The 25,394-nt window shown below is 44.7% G+C and overlaps 1 long non-coding RNA gene across 5 annotated transcripts in view; it reads right to left on the bottom strand.

The window, feature by feature from the left end:
* Positions 1-25,394, bottom strand: part of LOC110404853 — a 157,468-nt gene that overhangs the window by 31,014 nt on the left and 101,060 nt on the right. For all 5 annotated transcript variants that reach the window (XR_002442525.1, XR_002442524.1, XR_002442527.1 and 2 more), the window contains 2 exons: positions 14,478-15,458; positions 13,761-13,917 (listed from right to left, as the gene is read on the bottom strand). This is a non-coding gene — a long non-coding RNA (uncharacterized LOC110404853). The remainder of the gene's footprint in view (positions 1-13,760; positions 13,918-14,477; positions 15,459-25,394) is intronic.

Raw genomic sequence — 25,394 nt, 5'->3', positions numbered from 1 at the left:
AAGAGAAAGCAATTGGCAGAGCCCACTGCACAGGCCAGATGATTCCATATTCCTGGGCTCAAATACATGCCCCCTCTCCAGAAGTTCAAGGGTATTGAGATCAGATGTTTTGCCTGACCTCATTATATATAGAGGGACCATCTGCCAAAGCTCAGATCTGGCTCAAGCTTCTTCTAAGTCCAAGTCTGGGATTTTGACTTGAACCTCTGCCTAACTCATTCAACCTCTGCCAGGACACAATGAAAGCGTGGTGCAAGATACCAAGAATCCTTTCATTAGTAGAAGTGCTGGATCAGGTTTTCAGCAAAGCTCGGATCCTACTCCGAACTCCAATTTCTGGCCTGCCTTCAGATGTGGCCAGCATCCTACAGCTCTTCTGCAAACCCCAGCCTCTCCTTCCTTGCCTATTTCACACCCATCTGCTCCATTAAGGAACCCATCCAAAGCCTATTAATAGAGAATATAAACCTGACATGCAGTGCCTGGTAATGCATATATGGACCATCTCCACTTGCGAAGGTATGTTGCAAGTGATCCATTCCCAAGGGAATGTGGTAGATCAACAGATTCTGCACGCTCCCAGATTCCCTGTAGGTCTTACACAGGCAAAAAATTTCATAAACACTGAGCTGCCTTGACAGGGGGCCTTTTCTCCTTCCTTTCCTTCTGAAAAAAGAATTGCATCTTTGAGATCCCATTGACAGCCATTCTCTCTTAACAATCTGCTTGACTCAACACAGGCCATGCTCTTGAGACTTGTTAAGGGAGGGCTGGGGAAGACATCTCTACACTGTTCTCTCCTTTCCTCCTTTCTTTAATCAAAGAAAGAAAACAGGGAAAGAAAAAAAAAATAAAGAGGAGGAGGCGGTGGGGGCTGGGGGAAACCAATAGTGCCCTCCTCCCTACTCCTTGTTTTTTTTCTCTATCTTCCCAGCTGTCAGATGCTCCAACATTCCTTGCACGTAAGTGTTTTGCTTCAAAAGTTAGAAGAAGAGAGGGAGAAAGAGAAACTGCATTGCACAGTCCCTGTTGATAAGGTTCAAAGAAGACAGAGATGCCTCAGAAGCACATGCAGCCTCTCCCTCTCTTCCTGCTACAAGGAAAGGAGGAAAAAAAAAAAAGAGCTAAATTCCATGGCAGAATTTGCTTTCTCCTGCTACTGTTATCTTTCCTCACACACAGGCTGGAGGTAGGGGGAAGATAGATGCTGTCCTGTTTACCTTGCAATTTCTCTCCACCCCCAACCCCCTTTGAAATGCCAGCTCTAAGCTGCTTTTGCACTCCCCATTTATAATGGCATTTTAAAAAAGAAAGATGTCCGGACACATTTGTGTGCTGAGTAGCATTTTTTTTTTCTTGCTGTTGTTTTAAAACTTTCAAGAAGCCAGGCTGAGCCCAGCCGAGGTTACTCAAAGCAAAACCCTGCCAAAAGTCTTCCTTGCTGCTAATATTTCCCCAGCCTTGTCATTATCTGAATTTCCCCTTCCTCTGCTCCTTGATATATCCCTCTAATTTTGTCTCCCTGCTCAGCACTGGAGCAGCGAGGAAACACCACTAAAGTTATCACCATATTATTCATCTGAGGAATCCAGCCAAGAATTCTTTGGCCTAGCAGAACAGTCACAGCCATCTGTCTGTCTGTTGTGCTAGAGAAGAAACAAGCACGCAAAAAGTAACCAAGAAATGCACGCTCACATCTACTATAAGGAAAGAAACCCAAGAGCCATGAAAGTCGGAAACTAGCCACTGGAACCGACAGTCACAGGGAATATTAAGATAGAGTTTCAGCCACTTCACTGAGATATTTCAGATGAGCCTGGTGAGCTAAAAGCCCTCCCTTTATTGCCTTCAAAAGGGAATTAAAATAGCTAAGAGGTTGGTATAGGGAAGTCAGTAAAAGTTAAAGAGCTCATCAGACTGTCCCCTCACTTCCCATCTGCCTAATAGGAGCATCAATCTGCTCAAGGTACAGTGTCCCTGCAAGGGCGCCCTAGGACAGGTCCAGCTGGCAGATGAGGTTAATTGATGCTTTCTCATTGAACTGGTTAGGACTCAGGGGTTGTGTGGGTTCCTCCTTCCCTCTTCTTAAGCAATGCAAAGTCTTCTGGCAGCAGCTTGATCCTTGCTGGCCAGAAGCAGTTTATACCAAACGCCAAATGCTCGCAGTCAGGAATTAATACTAGAGATGGAGAATATTCCTTGCAATGCAGTGCGGTGCTCCAGGAGGATGATGGAGGCTGCAGGCTGCTCAGAGCAGAGCAGGGAGGGAGGGCTATCAACTGAAAGCAATAAAATAGTCCCTGCTGCTCCTACCTGGAGTTGTCCCAGCACATTGAAAAGCTCTTCTCTCCCCTCCTCGGTGTTTTCGAGCCAACAGACAAGAAACTGAGAACTGAAAAGTTCACTTAGACCCATTCCAGCTTTTACTTGGCTTGAATGCCTGAAGAGATAAGAGACCTGAGCTCTCCTCTGTTAATAGATAAAGGGTGTTGTTACTGTTGAGCTCTCTCCAAGTTCATGGATTTCATCTATGTGACAAAGGGTATCACATGTGCTGGATATCATTTAATGTTTCCCTAGCCCAGACAGCCCCAGGGGTGCTGCTGAGCAATGACTTTACACTGAAAACAGCCTCATATTTCTTCACAGGAAGACTCTCTCGTGGAGAGCACTGCATGGTCTTCTCAACAGGCCAACTCATGCTTCATGAAAGCATTCACAGATGCTTGTGGTGTCAAGGTTTATGTCAGTTATGGTCATCAAAAGTCACTTCCTCATGAGAAGGAGGGACAGATAGAAAAAGAGAGACCAGGATGTGCTGGAGATGACCCTCCACAGCCTGTGGTGCATCAGATGAATGGCACTGTGCAACCAGCAGAGCTATCCTTCCACAGGCATAGCTGGCATATCCCCTTGCCTGGGAGACCTGGCAAGTGAGTCTGACATCATTTCATGGCTACCTGCATGCTTTTCCTTTTTAATTCACAGGTGTGGGAGTTCAGGTGGAAACTCCAAAGCTGTAATGGAACAATGTGGGAGCATACGTATATAAGCCGTAATTCAGAATCTAGTTCTGCACGTGCCCATCTCAGACTCTCTGCTGGAAAAGAAGCATTTGGGGCAGAAGAAGAAGTTACTTTAGAATAATGAAAGGAACAGACTTACGCTTTGTCTCACTGAAAAAATTGAGTTTCCTTACCAAACAGTGGAATGGCAATAAACTTCCCTGTAGGTAAAAGCAAACCCATGCTGGTTACCGCTGTATATTCACAGCTGGCCTCACCTACCCTATCTTGCCTGTGGGCATGAGATCAGTTTGTTCCACGAGTCACCTAGCTCTTGATGCCAAAAAACTAAAGTTCCTGCCCATCACATCTGAGGCAGACATTTCAAAGTTAAACACCTAGTCTGTTTTCAATTTTTCCTTCAAATACCAGAAGAGATTGCATCGCATTATGGGCTAATCGCCTGTCAAATTTAATTTCTTAAGCTGAGGCTGCTTTAGAGCCAAGTGAATGAAAAGGAAAAAATATCCTGTCGAAATCTACTAAATTATTATTTTTTATGCCTGTATAGTTACCTAGAAATAGGAGCTTTTTCTTAACCTTTTGGTTTAACTTTATGGCAAATATATTACTGACAGACTAAGGCATTACATGCAAAATTTGATCTTACTATAGGTCTTCATATCTAAATTGTGATGAACTGAATTTCATCAAAGTAGCTCTAGGTCCAGCTAGGAGCAAAGTCCTCCTCTGTAATTATTACTGAAGATCAGACACAGACCTTCGACTTTGCTCTGTTGGAGCAAGACTTCTCCCTTCACATATATCACCGTCCACCTAAGGATCTCATAATGACATAAACGTTTTGTGCTGTTCAGTCCTAGGAAGGGGCCTTGCTGATTTATCTGCTTGGTGTCCACCACAGCATGATGAATGTCATTGACACAGAGAGAGCTAGGGCCCGGGGTGGATTTGGTGGCAAACCTAAAACTAGGGTCAAACCCAAGTTCTCATTCCTCAAGATTTTTGTGGGTAGGTCTCAAATTTTGACAGGAGGATGATGGAAGGACATGTGGATATAAATCTAAGAGTCTCCGTGTACCAGTCTTTGGTGGGAATGTCTTGTAGATCAGTTGTTAAAATATCTAAAAAGTGGTTTTGAGCATGGCTTAGCCTCTTGGTCCTGAGACTGCAAAAGCAAGAAGGAGAAGAAATGTAGAAAATGGGAAATTGAGATCAGAGCTCTTGAGAAGCTGGAATGAGAAGGGGAACCTAAGTCTTCCTAAGGAAACTTTAATTGAAACAGGAGAGAAGTAAAATCAGAGGTTTCCAGTAAAGATGGCAACCCTACAGCTATCAATAACTATGATAGCTGTGGGGCAGGGATTATGTCAGTGAATCTAAAATTTCCAATTTTCCAATCCAGGCAGGTATCGATGGCATTACTTATTTTTTTCTTTTTTTCTTTTAAACCTGTCGAAGAAAATACAATACAAAAGCTAGAAAAATTACTTGGAAGGAAACATCACTATCAAAGAGGAAGGTTTGTTTTTTTTTTTTTGGAGAAATGCCAAAAAATTGAGGAAAACAAGAATTAAGACTGCCTGCAAACCAACTGAAAACCTTTGAAGTAACTGTAATTATTCTTGATATATTATCAGAGAGACCAAGTCCAGCTCTGATTTGCTAGTGTTTTTCATCTGAAGATCCCAACATGCTTTATAGCCTCCCACTGCCTTCTTTCTTGTAGGAAAGTAGAAATTTGTTACAGCTGAGTGCCTCGAGTCATATAGCCAACCAGTGACTGACAGAGATACCAAGTGTCCTGCCTCCCAGATGCAGTCTAAGTTATTAATTTTCTCATGTGAGTGTAGCCTGTAGCTAATGAGAACTATGAAAAAAATTGATTCCCAGCTCCCACTGCCTTCCAGAAGTGTCCTCCCCATTTTGTCAGTGGTCATCTGCCCCGAAGTCTCTCTCATTTCCACCCTGAACATCTTGGTTGGCTCAATCCTCTCTGCTCACTGCTGATTTAACTGCCTTCCATTGCACAGAGCATTGTAGCAACACTTTGCTTAGCCAGAGGTGGAAGTATTTAATGGGGAATGAGGTGGGTGTTTCTGAAATGATAAGAATAATTGTAAAATCTGCCGTTATGTTTTGAAACTATCATTGGTAAACAGGTTACCAGCCAAGAGCACAAGACCTAAATAAGCCATGTAGATATGGCCTGAAAGAAAGGCTTGAGGGAATTTTACCAAGCTTCTTCAAACATTTTAAGAGATAATGGGCTGCACCTGAACACAGTGGTTTCTCACATGTAAACCCATGCACAGTGAGATAAAGAGAAGTTTTGCTTTCATGTTGGCATAGTAAAACAGTACTGCCGAAGTCTCTACCAAACTCACACATTTCCTGTGCCCACTCTGCTTTCATGCGCAGCTCACCCACGCAAGGAGGGAAGAGCACCTAACACTCCCTTCTTGTCACCTGGAAAGAGGCTGCCAAAATGGATGGATCTTGTCCAGCAGCTGTCCCTGGTAGATGCATTCTGCTGGTGTACATTCATCTGTTCATTCAGATCTACCACCTTTGCTGAGACAGGTCTTATAGAGTAGTTTTCAGGTGAAGGAATTGGCTATGCTGCTTAAGGCTTTGAGCAGCTCAGCTCAGCAGGGTTTTGGAGAGCAGCTTTGCAGCAGGAAAGGCAGTGGTGTCAGGTGAAACACAAAGTGTGCTCACCAAACAAGCCTGGAAATATGACTGTCCTCCTCCCCTGCTCTCCTCCTTTCCTATTTCAACACACACAAACACCAGTTTTAACAGAGCTGACTTTGAAAGGCAGCAAGCATAGCAAGCATGAAGGTCTGAGTATTAGTCTGGAAATAAGATGAATAAATAGCCTTGGGAGAATGCTTGCCTGCTATCTCTCCAGCCACAGCTCCTTGCCTCTCTGGGGAATTGCTGCTCCACGTACAAATCAGTTATTCCACTGAAATTATTTCACTTCTCCATGGGCCGAATCTCCAGGGCAGCCCCCAGCCACCTCCTGAATCCACATCCCAAGACAGACCAGAAGAAGGAAGCCTGTGTCCCAGGCAGCTCAGGGCCACCCTTCCCTCCTGCAGGGCTCCAGAGTGGGCAGCCAAGGACATAGGTCTCACTGCAGGATCTCCCTGTCCCCACCCCAATGTGGACACAGCCAGTGCCCGCTTTCTCTTTTGTCTCTGTTTTCCTTTTGACTCCTCTGAGAGGTTCATCAAGTGGCTGAGGGACAGGCTGGAAGACATAAAATAGGAGAACAACCTTCATGCCAGTGGCTTAAAAGAAAGGTTTGAGGTTCTGAGAATTAGGATAATGGAAATATCTGCAATCAGGCAGCACCAGAGAGGAACTGCTCAAGAGAAATCAAGGCTCAGAGGATGGACTGGTGTCAACAGTCCTATCATCAACAGGAGAATCTCTCTGAAACTGCTCATTTGCCACTGCAGGAAAACTGGTCCTCCAAAGGTTAGTGTGAAAGGAAAGGGAGGGTGGGGATGCTCTATATGTGAACCCAGGCATCCTTCCTGAGCGTGAGAGAAACACCCATCCACTTCAAAGCCAGGCTAGTTTGTGTCTTCCTTTGGGAGGAGAGAGCCCCAAGGAAGCATCTTTATTTAGAGGGCTCCAGAGAGACGTTCTGTGCTGAGTGGAGAGGAGCAATGGGAGAGGAACCGGGGACTGGTTACTAATGCCAGCGTTACAATTAGATGTAGTGGGTCTTGCATGGTACCAGGGCCAATTGAGAAGGGACTGGGGAAAGTTACTATAAATACTTCGTAATGAACAAACTATTTATACTTCCCGGCCCCCAGGGAACAAAGGGGAGGTGGGAAACAAGTTGATCCCTAATAGGTTTTTTCCATCTCTGATTTCTATGATGCACCGTACACAAAGCAAGGAGCAGCAGCTAAAATCAATGCACAGCCCAAGCTGAGCGGAGAGGTTTTAATCAATCTGAGAACCCATTTATTGTGAGGATCCAACAAAGCGACAGATATTATCACTATTACACATGAAACCGGAACATGGAAAACAAAAAAGGAGCATTGAGCTCTTGCTTTGAGAGGGCTGGAAAGTGTACCTGTTGTCTCTCTCTTAGACTTAATAGTAGCACAGCAAGAGACAATAAATCAAGGAGGGGAGATTGGGGATGATTCAGTCCCAGCTACTCATCAATGCCGAGTTTAGAACAGGAATGGATTTGCTTCCCTAAGCTTAGGAAGGAGAAGACAGCACAGCCCCAAAGGTGAGTGATGTTTTCCATTGAGAGACCTGGGTGAAATATGGAGGAGCTGTGAGCGAATTGGCTTCCGGCTGGAAGGACAGTGTATGAGGGCAGATATTTGGGGCATGGAGGGAAGAGTAAATAAATATCTTATGCATCCATCTGAGCTGCAAGATAGAATTGGCCATTTTTCTTTCCCTCAGTGGAGTTTTGAGGACTGGAGTTTCATGATATTTGCTACAAATGCACTTCTTCCAGAGAGAGACACCCACAGAGTTTCTGTCCCATTTTGTGGGGGATTTGCCTGGCCCAGTTGGACACTGATCTTACAACAGCAAAACATCCTCTGATTACTTTGACCCAACCAACCTAGAATTCCAGTGATCAGCATCCCTTGCACCAAGTGCCAGAAAAAAGTTAAGACTCTCTCGTTGTCAGTGCTCCATTTTATAACAGCAGTACCTGCAGCTTGGAGAAATAAAGAAAGGCCACATTGTCCTCTTGAGCCTTCACGTTCATTTCAGCTTGCTGCTCCAGAACGGGCAGCTGCATATAGAGGACAGCAATATATGGAAGACAGTATTCTCCCAGGGCTGATCCTAACCCTAACCCTAACTTTGCCGGTAGATGCGAGCAGCAAGGAGAAGAGAGGTGGTTTAGAAGCTCACCTGGACATGCTTGGGGCAGATCCATCTCCTGTCTTTTTGGTCTGCTTTGGTGCCAAGTAGGACCTAAGTGCTCTGTATACGAATTATGTAGGGAAAGCCATGGCTGAATCTCCTTTCACTGACAATGAGATGCAACAGGAACTGCTACCTTGCTGCTTTTCTGCCCTGTCCTGACTCATATCAGCACATACATATTTTCTGTCCTCATTTTCACTCCAAATCTGTCTCCAAAACTGGGATTGTGAGAAACGAGCAGACTGAACAAGCACATGAGAACTGCAGAAAACCCAAACACAACACAGCATTCATTAATCTCTCTTTAAGGTATCTTTTCCCCCATGCCCTCCCCAAAACAGGAGCAAGGAGGAGGGAAGATCCCAGAAGAGCAGCCTAACTATAAAAATATAAGTGCGGTTGCTAAAAGCCTAATCTATTTTCAAATGATGTGCTCTAATGGAATGTTGCTGTACATCTTTTGATGAGACAGGAGTCTATTTAAAAAGACAGGCGCTTTCGTATGTGCTTTTAAACCCCGTCTGTCAATTAGAACAACATCAAGGGTTCAGTGGCTGGGAAAAAAGATGACAGTAATGAAAAGCTGGGAGGGCAGCAGAAGAAAAGAAAGATGAAGACAAAAAAAAAGTTGAAAAAAAGAAGACAGGAGGAAAGGAAAGAAATCTGTATTAAATAAAAAAAAAGGTAGTGAAAGCAGAGCAGAATGAAGATTCACAAAGATTAGGGCAGAATAAAGATCCATGGAACAAGATTGCACTCATTTGTTCCCTCCAAATTATATATTCATTCATAACCAAGAAGGATGCTGAACACAGGGAAAGCAGCAAACACAATGCCTCTCAAAATCTGATTCTCTGCATTACTCAGCATCTCAAGAGCAGGAGAAGAACATGGTGCTCAGCCCCTCCCTGGATAGATCCCACGCTGGAAGCTCCCCCTGCAGCCCCACTAAAGATGCACGCAAATGTAGGGGGAGAATTTAATCTCTGAGAGGCATTCAGATACTAAGGTGAGGAGCACTGTAGGGAAAATGCCCGTGAGGAAATTTATAACGGGCATTAAGTGTAGGAGTGAGAGAACAGCAAATAAGGCACTGGGCCACAAACTGAACACGAGAGGAAACAAAACACTGGGCTGGTTGAAGGAGAGGTCAGGCAATGTGATGCTGTGGGTGGGCACGGTGCTGGAGATGGGTGCAGGGCACAGACAGCTATATGGGTATGCTCCTGCCATGCTAATGGTGCTTCTGAAATAGTTGTGAATACACCAGTTCCTTCATAAAAAAAAAAAAAAAAGTAAACCCCAGAAATTCCATCATTTAACACCATTTTGCCTCCCCCTTCCAGCCGTGGGTCACTGGCATGCTGAAAGCCTTTCGATCCAACACGTTGACCCCTGTCACTTGGGCTAATGACAGAGATGGATAGCAGTAATAAGTTGCTCAGTCTGCCTGGGTAAGGACCACAGAGAGGTGGCACGTACACACTGCCTTTAACCCAACTGCTGGCAGCTGTTCCCTGTGCACTCTCTGAGCTCTGTCAGCCCAGCACCCCAGCACAGTACCATGGAATCCGTCTTGCCTGTTTTTTTGGGGGGGCCATGGCCATATTGGTGGCTCTGTCCTCCTCCTCGAGCTGGGTGGTTATGAGCTGAGATGCCCTCAGGGTGGTCACTGAGCCCATGTGCTGGCTGCTTGAGCTGTGTGCAGCACCAAACCCCATGCAGCACAGTACGTACACATCACAGGTTTGGGGTTGCACCCTGCTGCCTCTCGTACGCACCTGAGGCTATCTGTCCTGCAAGAAGAACAGAGCTTTCGGCAGAACAAGTTGAGTTTTTCACCTTTCACATTATAACAAAGAGAAGCACTTGCCAATAAACAATCCTGAGCTCTCACTCCTCTAGTTGGGATTTAGAGACTTCTGTTTAGTTAGTTTCTATGATTATACATTGTTTATCACCACAGTTGCACTGAGCCTTTAAAAAGTCACTACATTTAACACACCCACTTTCTCAAGAAACTAAATAAATCTCTCTCCTCTCTTCCACTTTGCTGCCAGTGGAGCTATTCCCAAAAGCCAGGGCACCGTTTCTCCAGGTTAAATCGCAGCAGGCCACAATGCCCCTGCAGGAAGCCATAGGGACAGAGTGACCCAGTGACTTGGGGAGGACACAAGGCACAGTGCAGAGGTGGAGACTAGACCATTAAAGCAGCATGATGAGGGATCCTCTCCCGGATTAGACTGAACTGGACAGGCACACCTTGTTAAGCAAAGCTGGGGGCTTTGCATGGCTTTACTCACGTAGCATCTAGAGAAAGGCACTTGCAATCTCTTTTGTGTGCTATCTCACGGTTCTGGTGTAATTAGCCTGCAGGGAGAGAGGTCATAAAAGGAATATGCTAATGTGAAATACTTTGTAGTTCTGTAGAATTGGCTGATGTATGGTAACTTGTTACCTTTCCTGGTATCTTTCTTATATACCTCAATCCTCTTTCTGCATAAAACTGTGCTTGTTCACCACGCGTCTCCTTAAAAAATTGTTTTGCAAGTACCAGCCTTGCTAAGATATTAATTGGTGTTAAATACTGGGGCTGGGGTTTCCCATGGCAGGAATGGGAACCAAGAGCCCCAAAGGCCCTTGTAACTAATTCCCTTAGGTCTAACTCCATATACATAACAAAAAACACCACCAGGAAACAATTAATGGCAGAGCTGGCTGCTGCAGAAAGCTAACAGCCTCAGCAACATGAACATTTTCTTAGACCTTAGCACCTGTAGGCATTCCTTCATGTTCACCGAAGGCTGCCCCGTCAGCCCTAATATTCTAAGGTGCCCATTGCTCCTGCAGAAAAATGAGCATGGCTTGTTGCATGGTGGCCAATCCTCACTTGCTGTCCCCATGACAGAGGCCACTGTCCCCATACCTTGAGGACTGGGCTCTTTCAGCATAAGAGCACATGCTCATCGTGTTGGGGAGAAGGGGACATCGCGTGGGGTTGCGTATGCCAGTGTGGGATGCAGGATCCCACCAATGTGTGGGGATGATGGGCTTGGGATGCTCAGGGGAATGAGGTCCCTCTGTCCTTGAGCTTTCCCTCCTACACAGACTGGGGGGACCCACCCTCCTATTGCAAAGCTTAGATTTCTTCTCCCTGCTTGGAGATCAATGCAACACAGACCATGAGGTGCTTAGACACTCTGGCAGAGAGGACCACATAAGTACCTCAGCAGAGAGGGTATGTTTAAGCAGCCACAGCTCAGATCTTCAGTCATCATTACCCAGAGAAACCAGCTGTTCTTCTGCTATTTATGATCCCCCCCCCTTAAATCTACCCTCCCTATGACTCAACCCACAGCCTTTAAAGTGTGCAGTGTATTGACATTTATATAGTACATTTCATACACTTCCTCTCAAAGCTTTTTACAAAGCCATGAATTACATACCTGTCACCCACTGAATTCATTCATCCAAAAAAGAAGCAGTCATTACGCACTCGGCAATAAGCCTCATAACACTACCCGCCATTGAGTTTGTGTATGTGTGCACCAAAGAGATAAAGTTACTTTAATGCCATCTCTGCTATTAATGCAACAGAGAGCAAGGAAAGGGAAGGGAAGGACGGGGGGATGGGAGATGTGATGGGTGGGAGGGCCTGGGTCTTTCTCCATACCTAGATGTGGAGATGTGGAATATATTCACTTCTTAAGAGGCTGCAGCTGCAGGGAAGTAATTATGTGAGAGGCAAGGTGCCTTCATTCCAGTCTATGGAGGTGATAACAAAGCAATGGAATACTTTGCATTTGTTTTTCTCCATTCATTCTGGGGTCCCAAAGCACTTTTTAGACATTAATTAATTCTCGCTTTTAAAAAAAAGAAAAGTAACACCACACTACTACTCTGGAGCAGATTTCATTTTGGAGATGGAGGCACTGACAAGAGGAATTCAGGTTAATGCTGGGTTAACAGTTAGCTTAGGAATAACATACAACAGGGTTTACTCTTTTAGGGGGAAACTCAGGACATGGCAAATATGGAACTGCTTGCGTGTGTTACCTGTTTTATAGTCATGGAAGCTTGGAGCAACTCAGAGTATTGAGAGGTTAATGACACTCACATGCCCAGTCCTGATCTTTTTTTTAGATCTAAGACCTTTATTACATTTATCTTCTCTGTAATATCAAGTTCTCCCAAGATCTCTACCTCCTAAAGGCACGATCATCTCTGCTCATTGCAACTAATGGCTTGTGCAAGAATCACCATGCCACTCTTGCATCAGAGTCTTTGTGTTCTATTGACTTCCAACTCATACAATAAATATGATCATCCTTCTTTAGAGGACAATATGTCTCTTCATCCAAGAGAGCTGAGCAATCAACATGCAGTGCTAAGTGAGAAAACACTTTGATAGTCAAAATCCTGTTCCATCCCTCAGTGGAAAGGGGCTAACCCTGTCTAGAGCAGGTGAAGAAGAAGTTAGGGATGGGGAACAGCTTCATTTGATGAGGCAACTGATCAACATACCAAACCAAGTATTAAGAGTTTAATTTGATTGAGGAACTAAAACTGAACTGTGGTAATGTGATAGTCCTGGTCTCATTCAGCCTCTCCAGTCTCAAACAGATTCTAAAGCAAGGCTGAATGAGGGAAGTCAGTTAAACAAGGGAACGTAATTTAATGTTTTCATCCTCATTTTTCTTATCCTAGTGCGGTTATTGTAGTAAGAACTCTCACTAGACTAACTACAAGTACCCCTACATTCAACCCCCAGGCATACTCAAGGGCATGAAAAATGTTGCTCCAGAAGATAAAAGAGTAGAAAATAAACTGTGGGAAAGGCAATCTGCCTCCATCCTCACCTTTCCTATTCAAAGAGATGTTAAGAGGAAAAGTGATGTTTTTTGCCTGGTGTCACCATCAGCTAGGTATTACAGATAAGCAGGAACAGCTTTACTTTGCAAGAAAGTCAGTCCTAAGAAATCCTGAGATTCACTGTAGAAATACCATCAACTCAAGATTTCCAGTCCATTTCCTAGACTGTTCTGTCAGTGGTTGGAAAGGACGTGTGCACATCCACAGTGGTTTCTCAGGAGAGCTGTGTCTCTGCGTGAGTACTGCTCAGGCCTCTTACCAGTTTCTGCGGCCAACAATAATGAAGGTCATCCAGATTATGAAATGTTGAACATTTCTGGGAAGTAATGAAGGGATCAAAATAGCAAGCCTGCTTTGTATTTTCTGAGTGTCTCCTTGCTCAGAACACAACCTGCCAAGCACTCTCCGGGCTCTGATATCTTCCAGGTGACACCACCACTCAGCCCATATCAAAGCACCCATGAGGATTGATTAGACAGACAATCCAGGAGAAGGTTAGGCTTACAGACAGGTAAATGAGAATATGCAGAGCCTTATTAACATCCCATCCTCTGTATCATTGCCTGCAGTGTGGTATCATCATTCATTTCTGAGGGATTTCTGCTCTGTGCCAGGTAGATGAAGCAACTATAGTTCATTCAAGGTCTTGCTGTGGTATACGCTGATAGAGATTGTGTATAGTTACAGTGATGACAAACCCCTCGTAGAGAAGTACCTGTCTTGTTGGGTATGACTCAAGCCCAGGATTTGTAAATTCATTTGCAAACACTGTGTGGTTTCTCAATGAAAGCCTCTTTCAAAATTCAAGTCATTAATGTATTAGCATTAGCATCATTCAAGCCCTCCTCCCTATCTTCCTCCAGGCTCTGGCCAAAGTTGAATGGTGCAACACTAACGTGCACAGTGTGTTCATAAGGCTGCAAAACTCACCTGGGAATCAAACACACTGGTGTCCAAATGCCATCTTCTCCCATTCTCAACCCAAAGGTCCCTGGGGAACAAGCAGGATCCAAATCGCTGACCCTTGTGTACGTTCCAAAGCAGCAACAGTCTGTCTGGAGAAGTAGCTTTCCTCTGTCTGTATCAACTGAAAAGCACAAATGTGGAATTGTTTTGCCTCTGTGCACCAAATCGCACTTCTCAGTGGTGTTTTGGAGATTAAATACTTTCAAAATCTCTCAACAAACGGCAAAATAGAACATGAAACAACAAAGAGAGCATTGCTTTAAATCTAGCTAGATTGCAGTTATTACAAAAAAAGATGTTTTACATTTCTTTACAGCAAAGCAGTCAGCAGTCTACTGCTGAGATTTTAAAAGCAATATGTTGGATTATACGCCTAATACCCACTAATTTAAATGAAAAATAGAGATAGGCATTTAAATCTCCTATATATTCCATCTCTCCCCAACACAGACAAGCACAGACTCTCACGTGCACACAGAAATCCCTTTGGCCACGTGGTGGTTTCTGTAGTGGAACTGCTGAGCTGGTTTTTTGGAAAGATCAAAGCGTCGTTGCCAACTGGCAGTCAAGAAGCATGAGTTCTCTAACTGGAAATGCATGAAAAAATGGAGAACACCCATGCCCTAAAAAGGACACCACAGTTTCTTTGGGAGTTAAGATGCTGGGGTTGTTTGGACTCACCCTTGGTTAACTCCTTGAGAAAAGGATACTCCATCCCATGATCGGCCAACTCACATCTCAGCTGTGACCGCACTTTCAGCCTTCGCTTCTGTAGAGGTGCCACTGGGGAGTCCCAAAAGCCAATCTCACAGTTCAGGCTGGGCTAATCCCACCTGTAAGCGTGTTGTGCGTCGAGTGCTGTGCAAAGGAGAAAGCTGCTGCGTGAGGCATGGTGTGTTGTAGATGAGGGCAGAGGGGACTGAAAATTGTAGGAAATTTAAACTTGGTTCCAGTTCACAGTGATGTCAAACCACAGGAAATGAAAGCAGAAAGTGGAGATTTATGAAAAAAGTGGCAGGAGTCATTATTATGTGTGCTGTATTGATTGAAGAAGATCGTGTTGCCCCCAAATCGAAATGGCTTTTACGTGTTTGGGCCCATCCTGACAAAAACACTTTCTTCTCTGTTGATGAGGCCATGTTGCCATGGCGATGCAGGGCTGGATGCTTGGCAAAAGCACGTTTCGATAAGGCAGGTCTAATGGATATATTTTCACAACATTCACAGTTCCTTTCTGCTCATTTTCTCCTGAGCAGACTCGTCCACATCTTCCATTTTGCCACTTGATGAAAAAATATCTTTTTAATCTTTTAATTTAGCTTAGATTTCCCTCCCTCCAGCATCAGAGCTTGGCAATTAAACTACTTATCTGAGATGCTCCTCACCAAGGCCAAGTGCCTGCTTTTCATTATCAGGTTGGGTGGCTTGTTTTCACCTTCCGTCCTCCATGTCTGGACCTCCTTGCTGCTTGCTGTATGTTACAGATGCTGTGATACAGGGAGCATATAGTTTCATGCCCTCGCTACTGGAAGAGGCCATAAGTTCATCTCTTCTCCAGGAGAGCTTTTCTGAAATGCCTAGGCCGTAGAGCAATATTATATTGGCTGGAGGATTCGCCACACCCTGTGTTTTCCAAAACCATGGATTCTGATGCAGCGCCGTCTAAAACAGAGGCAAACATTTTTTATACAAAAATACATACATTCCCACACACAAGTTATTTCATATCCTTGGTTACCCAAGGTGTGACAGATAAATGGTGAGGAGGGGGCTTTTGCCTCAGTGACTTGGGTGCCTGTTGCATTTCCATTTGAATATATTTTGCTCTTTCTTTCTATTTCAATATTTCTTGAACAACTTCAGGAATCTGAGTTTCCTTTGCAGGAACAGCCAACGGGAACATTTGCTAGAAATAATGCTTACAGAAACATCTTATTTGAATGTAAAGAACATTTTGAAAGGATACTTTCAAATACTGAATTGAAAAAAAGCACCGTATATTTATCCCACATAATCCATTTATGCCATGTGGCTTCTGTGACCAATTAAAACTAGTCAGCCCTTTGAATTGGCAATACTATTAATGAAGTTCTGCTGAAGAAAAGAGCAGACCAAGGAGTATTTGCATCAGCAAAGAATTTCAAACAACCAATTAGCTGGAAAAATCAACACTGCAAGCATAAAAAATTCACAAACATTAAAAGAGGCAAAATTCATCCAATAAATTATTCATTATGAATTATTTGTCCAGTTTCCTTTAGATTTGGTTTCAGTTATTACTAATTAGTTACGGGGCCCTTTACTTACTAGGTCAGACTTGGTTGGGAAGTGGTGGAAAACCATTATCTCAAGCAGTGATTTAATGGCAGCTCCTGGGAGCTGGTAACTCAAAGCTTGCATCACCAAGTGACTCTTATGAGCTCTCTTGTTCCAGCTGTCACCAACACAGCATGACTTTCAGTGGTGACAGTCATCAAACAGTGCATTCATCTTTCCCTTCCCAAGTCAGGACCGAGATGCTGTTGGGTCAATATTTTGGAGTCATTGTTCAGTGCATTCAGTGAGTGCCCCAGGGACCGCAGCCACTAGGGCTGTCACTCAGACTTGTTGCAAAGCTTGGGATGTTTCTTTGTGCTTTTGTACATGCTAGTGATCTTGGAAAAAGAAAACACAAAACGAGATTAAGTATCATAGGGTTCCTTGTTTCTTTGGCTTTGCCTCTATCTGGGCAGAATGCTGTATAAAAGGGCTTTGGCCCAGGACGTGGGCTGTGAGATGTGAGGCAAATCCAGTAAAGGAATAATCACCCAATAAGCAAATTCATTTCATCTCCTCATGCTTCAATTTTGCCATCCACAAGACACTGCTAATGATACTTCCCCTGCTCTAAGATCTTTGGATGAAGGGAGCTGCATATGTGGAAAAAAAAATAGAAGAAAAGAAAAAAACCCACAGCATTAACTCTTTAACAAGGCTAATCCTCTTTGTCTGCTCTAACTACAGAAGCATGCAAAGCCTGGTGTTAGATGTGCTTCTGCGGTGCAGAAGAACTATAATTGGGAGCTCAGAAAGGTACAGGGAGCAGAAGCAAAGACAACCAGCAGCAGGAAATAGCTGTGGTGGGAGGACAGATGAGGTGGAATCCCATGGATCAGAAAGCACATCCCAAGGGAGGGATGTACTGAGGTCTACAGGACCATGGGTGGTGTGAAGGCAGTGGAGCAGGCGCACTTATTCCCCATGTTGCATGGTATAGAATGATTTGGTGGCAGATTCAAGACACAGCGAGAATTCTCACCCTGGGGAGAATTGCAGGCTACCCCTGCTTCAACCCATCCCTAGGATAAATGACAAATTTTGCTTGGTTTTGATGACTTGTGCACAGGTCTCACCTAAGTACCAGAAGCTTGCAGCCACATGTATATACCGAGCCAGGAGATAATACCAAAATTGAGAAGACACCCTGTTAACATCATTTGCATCTTCATACGGCCACATACAACCAGGCTAAACAGATCATTTATTTTGGTTACTTTGCTGATTGTAGGATGGGAGGTTGAAAAGAAGAAGGTCTGAGTACAATGAAGCCTTCCTTGTAGATTTTCTCTGTGGAGTTTCCACGTGGTCACGCTTCATTGATAAAATGAGTCCCAGGAAGGTTTATTCATTTTGCTGCTTATTGTTTTCTCTAACAGGTGCGATCGCTATAATTAGGTCTGTACAGCAGAATTTTCTTGTTACTCGAATTCCTTCTGTCTCTCTCGGATGCTCCCGGCTATAGCACTACAGTGGCTGCTGCTTAGAGAAGGAGTGAAAATGAGTTGTTTTCTTTCCCTCCTCTTTCTTCATTCATCCACATTAAGCCAGGAGAAACATAGCCTCTGCCTCTCAATGATCATTTGCTCCTTTTCTTCCTTGGGCTCAAAAGAGGTTTTAGTGGGCATGGTGGTGATGAGTGGATAGTTGGACTGGATGATCTTAGTGGTCTTTTCCAACCTTAATGATTCTATGATTCTAAGGTGCCATCAAATGCCCTCACTCATAGCTGAGATAAGCATCTTCCTTGGAAGCACAGTGTAGACCAACAGTAGGAACACTCACAAGTGCACAGGAGCAGAGCTGAGGAGAGGCTGATGTCCAGCAGTTCAATGAGTATTCATTAAATTATACCTCATTTAGAGGCTGCTTGTCTGTCTTTCCAATTCAACCCAACAAACAAGTGGTGTAGGCAGTTCCCAGTTCAAATATTTGGAAATGTATGGTGCAGTCAGTTTAACCAGCAACAATCAATCTTTCCCCAAGGCCTCCACCAAGCATCTTCCCCCTCGGAAACAGTGAGTCTGCCCAGAAAACAGGGGAACACACAGCTCCTTTGGCACCGTACAGAAGTGGGATATTTTCTGTCATTTTCTGCCTCATTATATGTGTAAATTCACATTATGCTGCAGAGTGGGGTCTTTCTGGGAACGACAGGGTTGCATTTTGGCAGCGGCCTCGAGGCCAGATCAGTTTGAGGCTATGAGGAGCAACAATGCACTGAGAAAATGAGGCTCTCAAGATAACAAGCGGGGGGCATGTGCTGCTTTCAGTCAATCAAGACCAAATTCAGCCACGGAGCAATCAAGCTCAATTCAAACGACTTCTGCATTATTATTGTTATTATTTATCACTTGAATTATTGGAGCACCTTGAGGAGGCAACTGAAATGAGAGTGGAAAGGACTGGTGCTGTACAAAGATATAATGAGAGCGTGGCAGCCCAGGCAAGTACACAGGATGCAGAAATGGAGCCAGCAACCAGCAGAAGAGGGCTGGGGCAGCGACTGGGCATTAGCAGATCAGCCTCAGCAGGTTTTGAGTAGGTTTTCAGTATCCAGCAAGCTCAAGCCTCCCTCCATAGCTGATAGAGCTAGAAATACAATGCAGAGCTGGAGTCCAGCATAGGTCCTCTGTGGAGCTGAGAGCTCCTCGCTGGTGAGCAACATTGGGACATCAACCTCCTGCAGGGTCAGACAATAAACACAAAATCATAGAATCATAAAATTTGGAAACCACCAACCCATCCCCACCATGCCCACTAACCATGGCCCTCAGCACCATCTCCACGGTTCTTGAACACCTTCGGGGACGGTGAGTCTGCCACCTCCCTGGGCAGCCCGTGCCAATGTATCATTACTCTTTCTGATGAGTTTCTCCCTCATATCCAACCAGAACCTTCCCTGGCAGAACTTGAGGACATTACCTCTCATCCTATCACTGTCACCTGGGAGAAGAGGATGACCCCCCCACCTCATCACAACCTCCTTTCAGGCAGTTGTAGAGAGTAATGGGGTCTCCCCTGAGCCTCCTCTTCTCCAGACTGAACCATCCCAATTGTCTCAGTCACTCCTCATAAGACTTGCGCTTCATGTCCTTACAGCTCTGATGCCCTTCTCTGGTCATGTTCCAGGGCTTCAATTTCTTCCTTGTAGTGAGGGGCCCAAAACTGAGCACAGTGCACCACCCCAAGGTCAGTGCAAGCCAGTAGCCTTCATAGCCCTGATACACATACTGCTTGTTTCCATCCAATATCCTACACAGACACACATTCCTGTCATGCTCCACCTGCCCTTCATCTTTGCCATTCTTTGGCTGCAGACTGACATATCTCACTAAACTCATTGTCTGCTGTGTGCTTGACCTAGTGCTTCCCCCAGCACCCACCCCTCTCAGTGCTGGAGCCAGGGATCCTGTGGCACGTTGACTAGGGTCTGTCCAAATGAGAAGAAGTCCCTTCCCTCTACATGGCTGCCTTGTGCACACCAACTGTCATCTGTAAGTAATATGCTAGACATGCTTCTTTTTTCAGTAAAAAAAAAAAAAGTAATTTATTTTCTAATTACAAAAGAATATAGGAAAAAAAAAAAGAAAGAAAAGAAAAGAAATTATGACTACCAGATGGCAAATCACCATTTAGCAGGAGCAGGCAAAAAGAAGACTCAGTCAATCACAGGGTAAGTGATAAGACACCAGAGTGAACCACTGAAAAGGAAGGCAGCTCATTACACAAAGCACTAAATTATTCTTCCTGGGACTTCTCCTCCTTCTTTCCCCCTTCTATTCTTTATTCTGAGCCATAAAGCAAGTAATTCCACTGAGACCCTCTTTTAAATGATTAACATTTCCATTTTAACTTTTGTTTTTGATTGTGTCCCTGCCATTAATCTTTCTGTCTTTTCACATGCCCTGCTGTTCACCTCATCTTCTACCTTTACCATTTGCTGGCCCATCTCCCCGCACCACCAAAGTTAGCCCTTTTGCTGGCGGGGATCAGGCCAAGGCTGGGGCTCCACTCCACGAGACATCACCTGAGACCAGGCAGCACTACAGCCACCAGCAGAGGCTCCATCCCTTCAACAAGGCATCTAGCTGAGATCAGCACCTTGTATGTGCTTATGTGTCTGTTTGGGGGCAATTTAAAAATCCCAGGTAAAGTGATAATCCTGAGATAAACCTGGGCAGCAATCCCTGCCTGACTGTGATGGGAGCTGATGGTATCCATGGCCAGCTGAGAGCTATTTCTGGCTCTGTTCCCTTCCAGCGAGCAGCTAATTCATCACTTGCATGGCTCTGAAAAGTTTTGGGCAGCACAGTGCCCTCGGCCAGGAACACGATGGTATCTGCTACTGCTGCTGTTTGCCAGGGGAGGTTCAGGTTGGACATTAGGAAAAATTTCTTCTCTGAAAGTGAAAAGGCACCGGCACAGGCTGCCCAGGGAGTAGTGGAGTCACCGTCCCTGGAAGTGTTAAGAACCGCGGAGATGTGGCACTGAGGGACATGGTTATGGGCATGGTGGAGATGGGTAGACAATTGGACTTGGTGATCTTAGAGGTCTTTTCAAACCTTAATGATTCAATGATTCTATGTTTCCCATTCTGCTGTCCAAGGAGGCTGAATGCTGGAATGGCCCTGGGCAAAAGGTGATAGGATATGTGCTTCTCTGCAGATATCTGGGTAAACCAGCCAGCTGGGGGAGCACTGGTTGTTCACCAATGGCACCACCCATTTTGCCTTCAGTCCCAAAGAGCTACAGGTCACACCATAGGTGGCGTCTCTTTGTGGTTACAGGCACCCTCTCTTGCTGGACCCAACAACAACGAGGGGCAGTGATGACATGGAGCCAGAAGCAGACTCCACATCCTGCTTCATTCCTCAGGCTTTTCTCAGGCAGGGAGACCTGTCCGTGATGGAAGCCATCTCCCCAGCAAGATGCTGTGTTTTTACAGCTGCCCCCTGCCTCCATTCTGCAGAGGAAGCCCTAGAGGAGCAGGCACTGCCGACCTGCTGGCACCAACAGCAGGAGGAGCAGCCCCACGTTTCCCTGGTGAGGTGCAATTTGATGCTGAGGGTTTTGCGAGTGCATAAATCCCTTCCCACTACGCGCTTTCTTGCCCTGTTGGCATTTATGGCTTGTTGATGTGTTTGAGGAGCATTAAGCAAAATACAGATAGCCTGGCATTTTATTACTCATATTTCTCTGCTCTTAATGACTGAGTGGAGCACAACTTGCTAATGAACTAGGCTGAAATGAATGCATTTGTGGCACTAATTGAAATACACCCAAGGTCTGGCTTTCAAAAAGGAGTAAAATCTCCAGCACTCTCAAAAGAGCCTCTTTTTTTCCTTTAACCCCTTCCTGCTGCCTTTCACTACAGCTTAATCTGGGTGTAACAGAACAAGGCAGTCTCTGCCTACAGGAACCAGGGGCTGGAGATGCAGGATGCTGGGCTTGGTGGTGCTCCTCGCCTTGCTTATAAAAGCAGCTCAATGGGGACAGCACAGCTCTCCGGTGGTAGAGGGAGAGGAGTGGTGGGGAGGTGGTCTGGGAGCGTGTGGCTGGATGGAGGTCAGGCTTTTCCTAGCTTGCAGGCTGCATGTATCCATGAGGAGACTAGTAATTGCATGATGCAGTTTGGTATTTTCTAGAAGCTGTGTAGGCAAAAGAGGAGGTTTCAGTCGATACGTGAAGTACTTCTAGCAAAATAGGAGAGTGTTAGCTTTTAGCAGCATAGGGACACTGCTTAATTGTAGGTGCTTACAAACATGGATGCTTGCTTGTCAATAAAAACCAAATCTTGCACTTGAAGAGAAAACAAATTAAAATTAATTAATCAGTGGAAAACACTTCATTTGAACTGGGAAAAGCAGATGCAACTAGCAAGTCTAGGTGGACAAACAAGATAATCAAATCAATACCCCCACTTTTCCGACTGGCTCACAGCCACAGGCTACAAAGTGAGAGCAGGCATGTGGATCCACTTCATTTCTATTAGGTATCAGCTGGTTCTGTAATTAAGTGGAATTTGAGCCTTCTGGGGGATTTATTGCCCTGTCTCCGGGTGGATCTGCCTGTGTGAGGGTAGCAGCTCATTCGTGCTGCTATTTCCTAGCACCCCTCTCACTTCTGCACAGGTCTCATTCTTTCTCTCCTATCCAATGCAGAGCTTGTTGTGAAGTGTAAATTGTAGGAGGGTGGTGGATGCTGGAGAGAGCAACCTAGTCCATTGCTGCAGTTAGTAATCAGTGCAATTGTCAACAGGAATAGCTGTAAATGAGTAGGGCCAGGTGTAAGGCTTAGTTAATAATGCTCTAATTGAGAATAGATTAGTGTGTTTTGACATGGGCAGGAATGGGGAATGTTTTTACTTCTGTTTTTTGTTGCTGTTGACAATTTAAATATGTTTCTTAGATTTTACAGATGGCAGTTATGTTGCTTGCATGCTGAAATTGTGTGCCCCCTGTGGGGATATCCAGCTCAGGTTGGATATTAGGAAAAATTTCTTCTCAGAATGGTGAGGCACTGGCACAGGCTGCCCAGGGAGTGGTGGAGTCACCGTCTCTGGAGGTGTTCAAGAGCTGAGGAGATGTGTCACTGATGTATGTAGTTATGGGCATGGTGGGGGTGCATTGGGGTTGGACTTGGTGGTCTTAGAGATTTTTTCCAACCTTAATGATTCTGTGGTAATCGTGTACACAAGGCCCCAGCAGCATACCTCTTCCTGGGGCTGGAAGCAATGCTGCTTTTAATTGGCTAAAGTTGCCCTATGAAACTTGAGCTTTAAGACTTGGAAACCTGCTAGCAGCTTGGAGTTCCCTTGGAAATCACCAGAGATGGCCCAAGAGCACCTAAACAGAAGAGAGTGTAAGTTCTGTTTTCTTTAATTGAATTTTTAATTATTATTTGATGTTTGCTCTCTGCAAGAAGAAGCTAACTTTGTCCTAGGCCTGGCTAGTTGCTGAGGAAAAGGCTCATAAATATTCATTTGAAACTGTTGCAAATTAATTCCACTGTAGTTCTTTGTGGTTTTGCTTCTCACAAGCATTCAAGTGAATGAGTTTTGGTGTAAGGGGTGGTAAACAGAGAAGACAGTTTCAAAAAAGTGTAGCAAAGATTTGCCAAAATCATAATAATTAGAAAAAAGTTACTAGCTTTGAAATTACAAGCAGATTCAGATCAGAGCAGGAAGAACTGCTGTCATCCCGCTGGGACCAGCCAACACGCTGCATCACCTGCATATCCAAGTGGGTCACACTGCACATTTCAAGCAGCAACTTGACTCAGAAGTCAAACAAATGGCTTGGAAATTCACTGGAAAAGTTTAACCAAAAAAATGGAAAAATGAGCAGCAGAACAGCAGCAGTTCTTCCTGGATTCTGCTGGTGAATGCTTAGCTTTTCTCCAGCCTTTCTACCTTTTTTCTTATTTTTTAATTTTGCCTCTTTTTAGTTAATCTTCAAGCTTTTTGTTTAGACTACTGAAATATGTATTTCACCTGTAGCATTTCTTATTCCAGAGGTGAACGTAGATCAGTTTTGAGCCGGGGAGGGGAGGGGGGGAACTATTGGTGTGAGATTTGGGGTCTGTCTGCTATTCCAAAAGCTTATGAAAGAAGAAAAGTTGAGTCCTGATGATCAGGATTGCATACATGTGTTTGTATTCACACCTTAATGTGCACTGTAATTGTTCTGTTCGCTCCTCACCCCCCCCGCTTCCTCCACCCAAGGTCTAATTAAAACAAGAATGCACTGGGCTGCCTTTTGCTCCGTTTCATCTGCTGATATTTTTTATGTTAAATCCACCAAGGAAATATCCTGAAGGCTTTGAAGTCTTGGGGCGTGTGAATAAAGATGTCACAATGCTAGACTTGGGGCTTCTTAATGAGGACAGAAGGTTTGATGTCGGAACACTTCAGTGCCCAAAGGAAAGAGATGCTCTCCCTTTCTCTCTCTTTTTTTTTTTTTTTGTATTCTTGCTGCAAAGGCCAAAGTTTTTTTTTTCCTCTCCTGTATCTTTTATTCTTTCTCCATCCTTCAATGAGGAATGGGAAAAAAAAGAGAAGGAAATGCAGGGGAAATGCAGTTTCATAGAATCATAGAGTCATTTGAGTTGGAAAGGACTTTTAAAGGCCATCTGGTCCAACCCCCCCTGCAATGCACAGGGACACCCACAGCTCCATCAGGTACTCAGAGCCCATCCAGCCTGACCTTGGCTGTCTCCAGGGATGGGGCAACCACCACCTCTCTGGGCAGCCTGTGCGAGTGCCCAGTTCTACAAATTCCATCATTGTTCATGCCTCTGTTTCTTTATCTTGGTTTGTCTCAGTGCCCCACCCAGACTCCTGCTCCCTCTCTTTACATATGAGTTAATGTAATATACCCTCCTTCTGCTATCTGCTTTCCTCTCATCTTAAAATTTCTGACTTAGGGAGGGAAAGTTCGCTTTACCAAGATGCTAGTGAGCCCATAGGAACAATAGAATGTCATCAAGGCAGAGCTAGATGTTCTCTTGGCCACATCACTTTTTTGGTGGAGAATACTTCCAGCTGTCTTGGGAAGAGGCACTACCTTACACGTGAGAAGTGCCTGTTGGAGCCAAGCATCCCCTTCACTTCGGGATGTGCTATTCTCTGAGGGGACATCGTGTTGTCTGAAGTTCGTGCCTACACAAGAGATCAGGAAGAGTACTTTCCTTTGTAATGGAGAAAGGAAACTTTGGGGCAACGCTGTAAATCCAACCCAGTGGCAGCAGAAGCCAATTTAGCTCCTAAGGATACTGTCTGTGTACTTTTTCATTAAGCTCAAGCATAGCTGGAGTTTTCTCTGCAAAACTCAGAATTTCAAGCTCAGCGTGAGTCAGTCCCGAAGTGCTGAAATATTTAAGGTTGGGTTTTGTGTTTTTTTTTTGTTTTGTTTTTCACTTAGGAGTTGGATTTTTTGACACCAAACAAGCTGCATCATTTCTCTTCTAAGAAAATCCCAATGTTTGGAGCTGGTAATGATGCTAATGACTGTTTGAAATTAAGCTCTTTTCACTGACTGGCCACACCTACTCAGTTCCATCCTCGCCAAATAGAACACAATCTTCCTTCTCCATCAGGATTTCTCCTCAAAGCCTATAGCCTTCTTGCTTCCTTGGGTAATGCTAATGCATTTTAACAGGGACATGGGCACATGCTTGCTTCATTAGTTTGTACTTTGCAATTGCCCATGCCTGTAGGCTGCTGTGAGATGGCTGGAGGAGAGAGGTGAGGTGCCAAGTTGCAAAATACATGTGCAGGTG

The sequence above is a fragment of the Numida meleagris genome, chromosome 11 (genome assembly GCF_002078875.1).
Source record: "Numida meleagris isolate 19003 breed g44 Domestic line chromosome 11, NumMel1.0, whole genome shotgun sequence".
Lineage (NCBI taxonomy): Eukaryota > Metazoa > Chordata > Aves > Galliformes > Numididae > Numida > Numida meleagris.
This window is presented reverse-complemented; position numbering and strand designations above follow the sequence as displayed.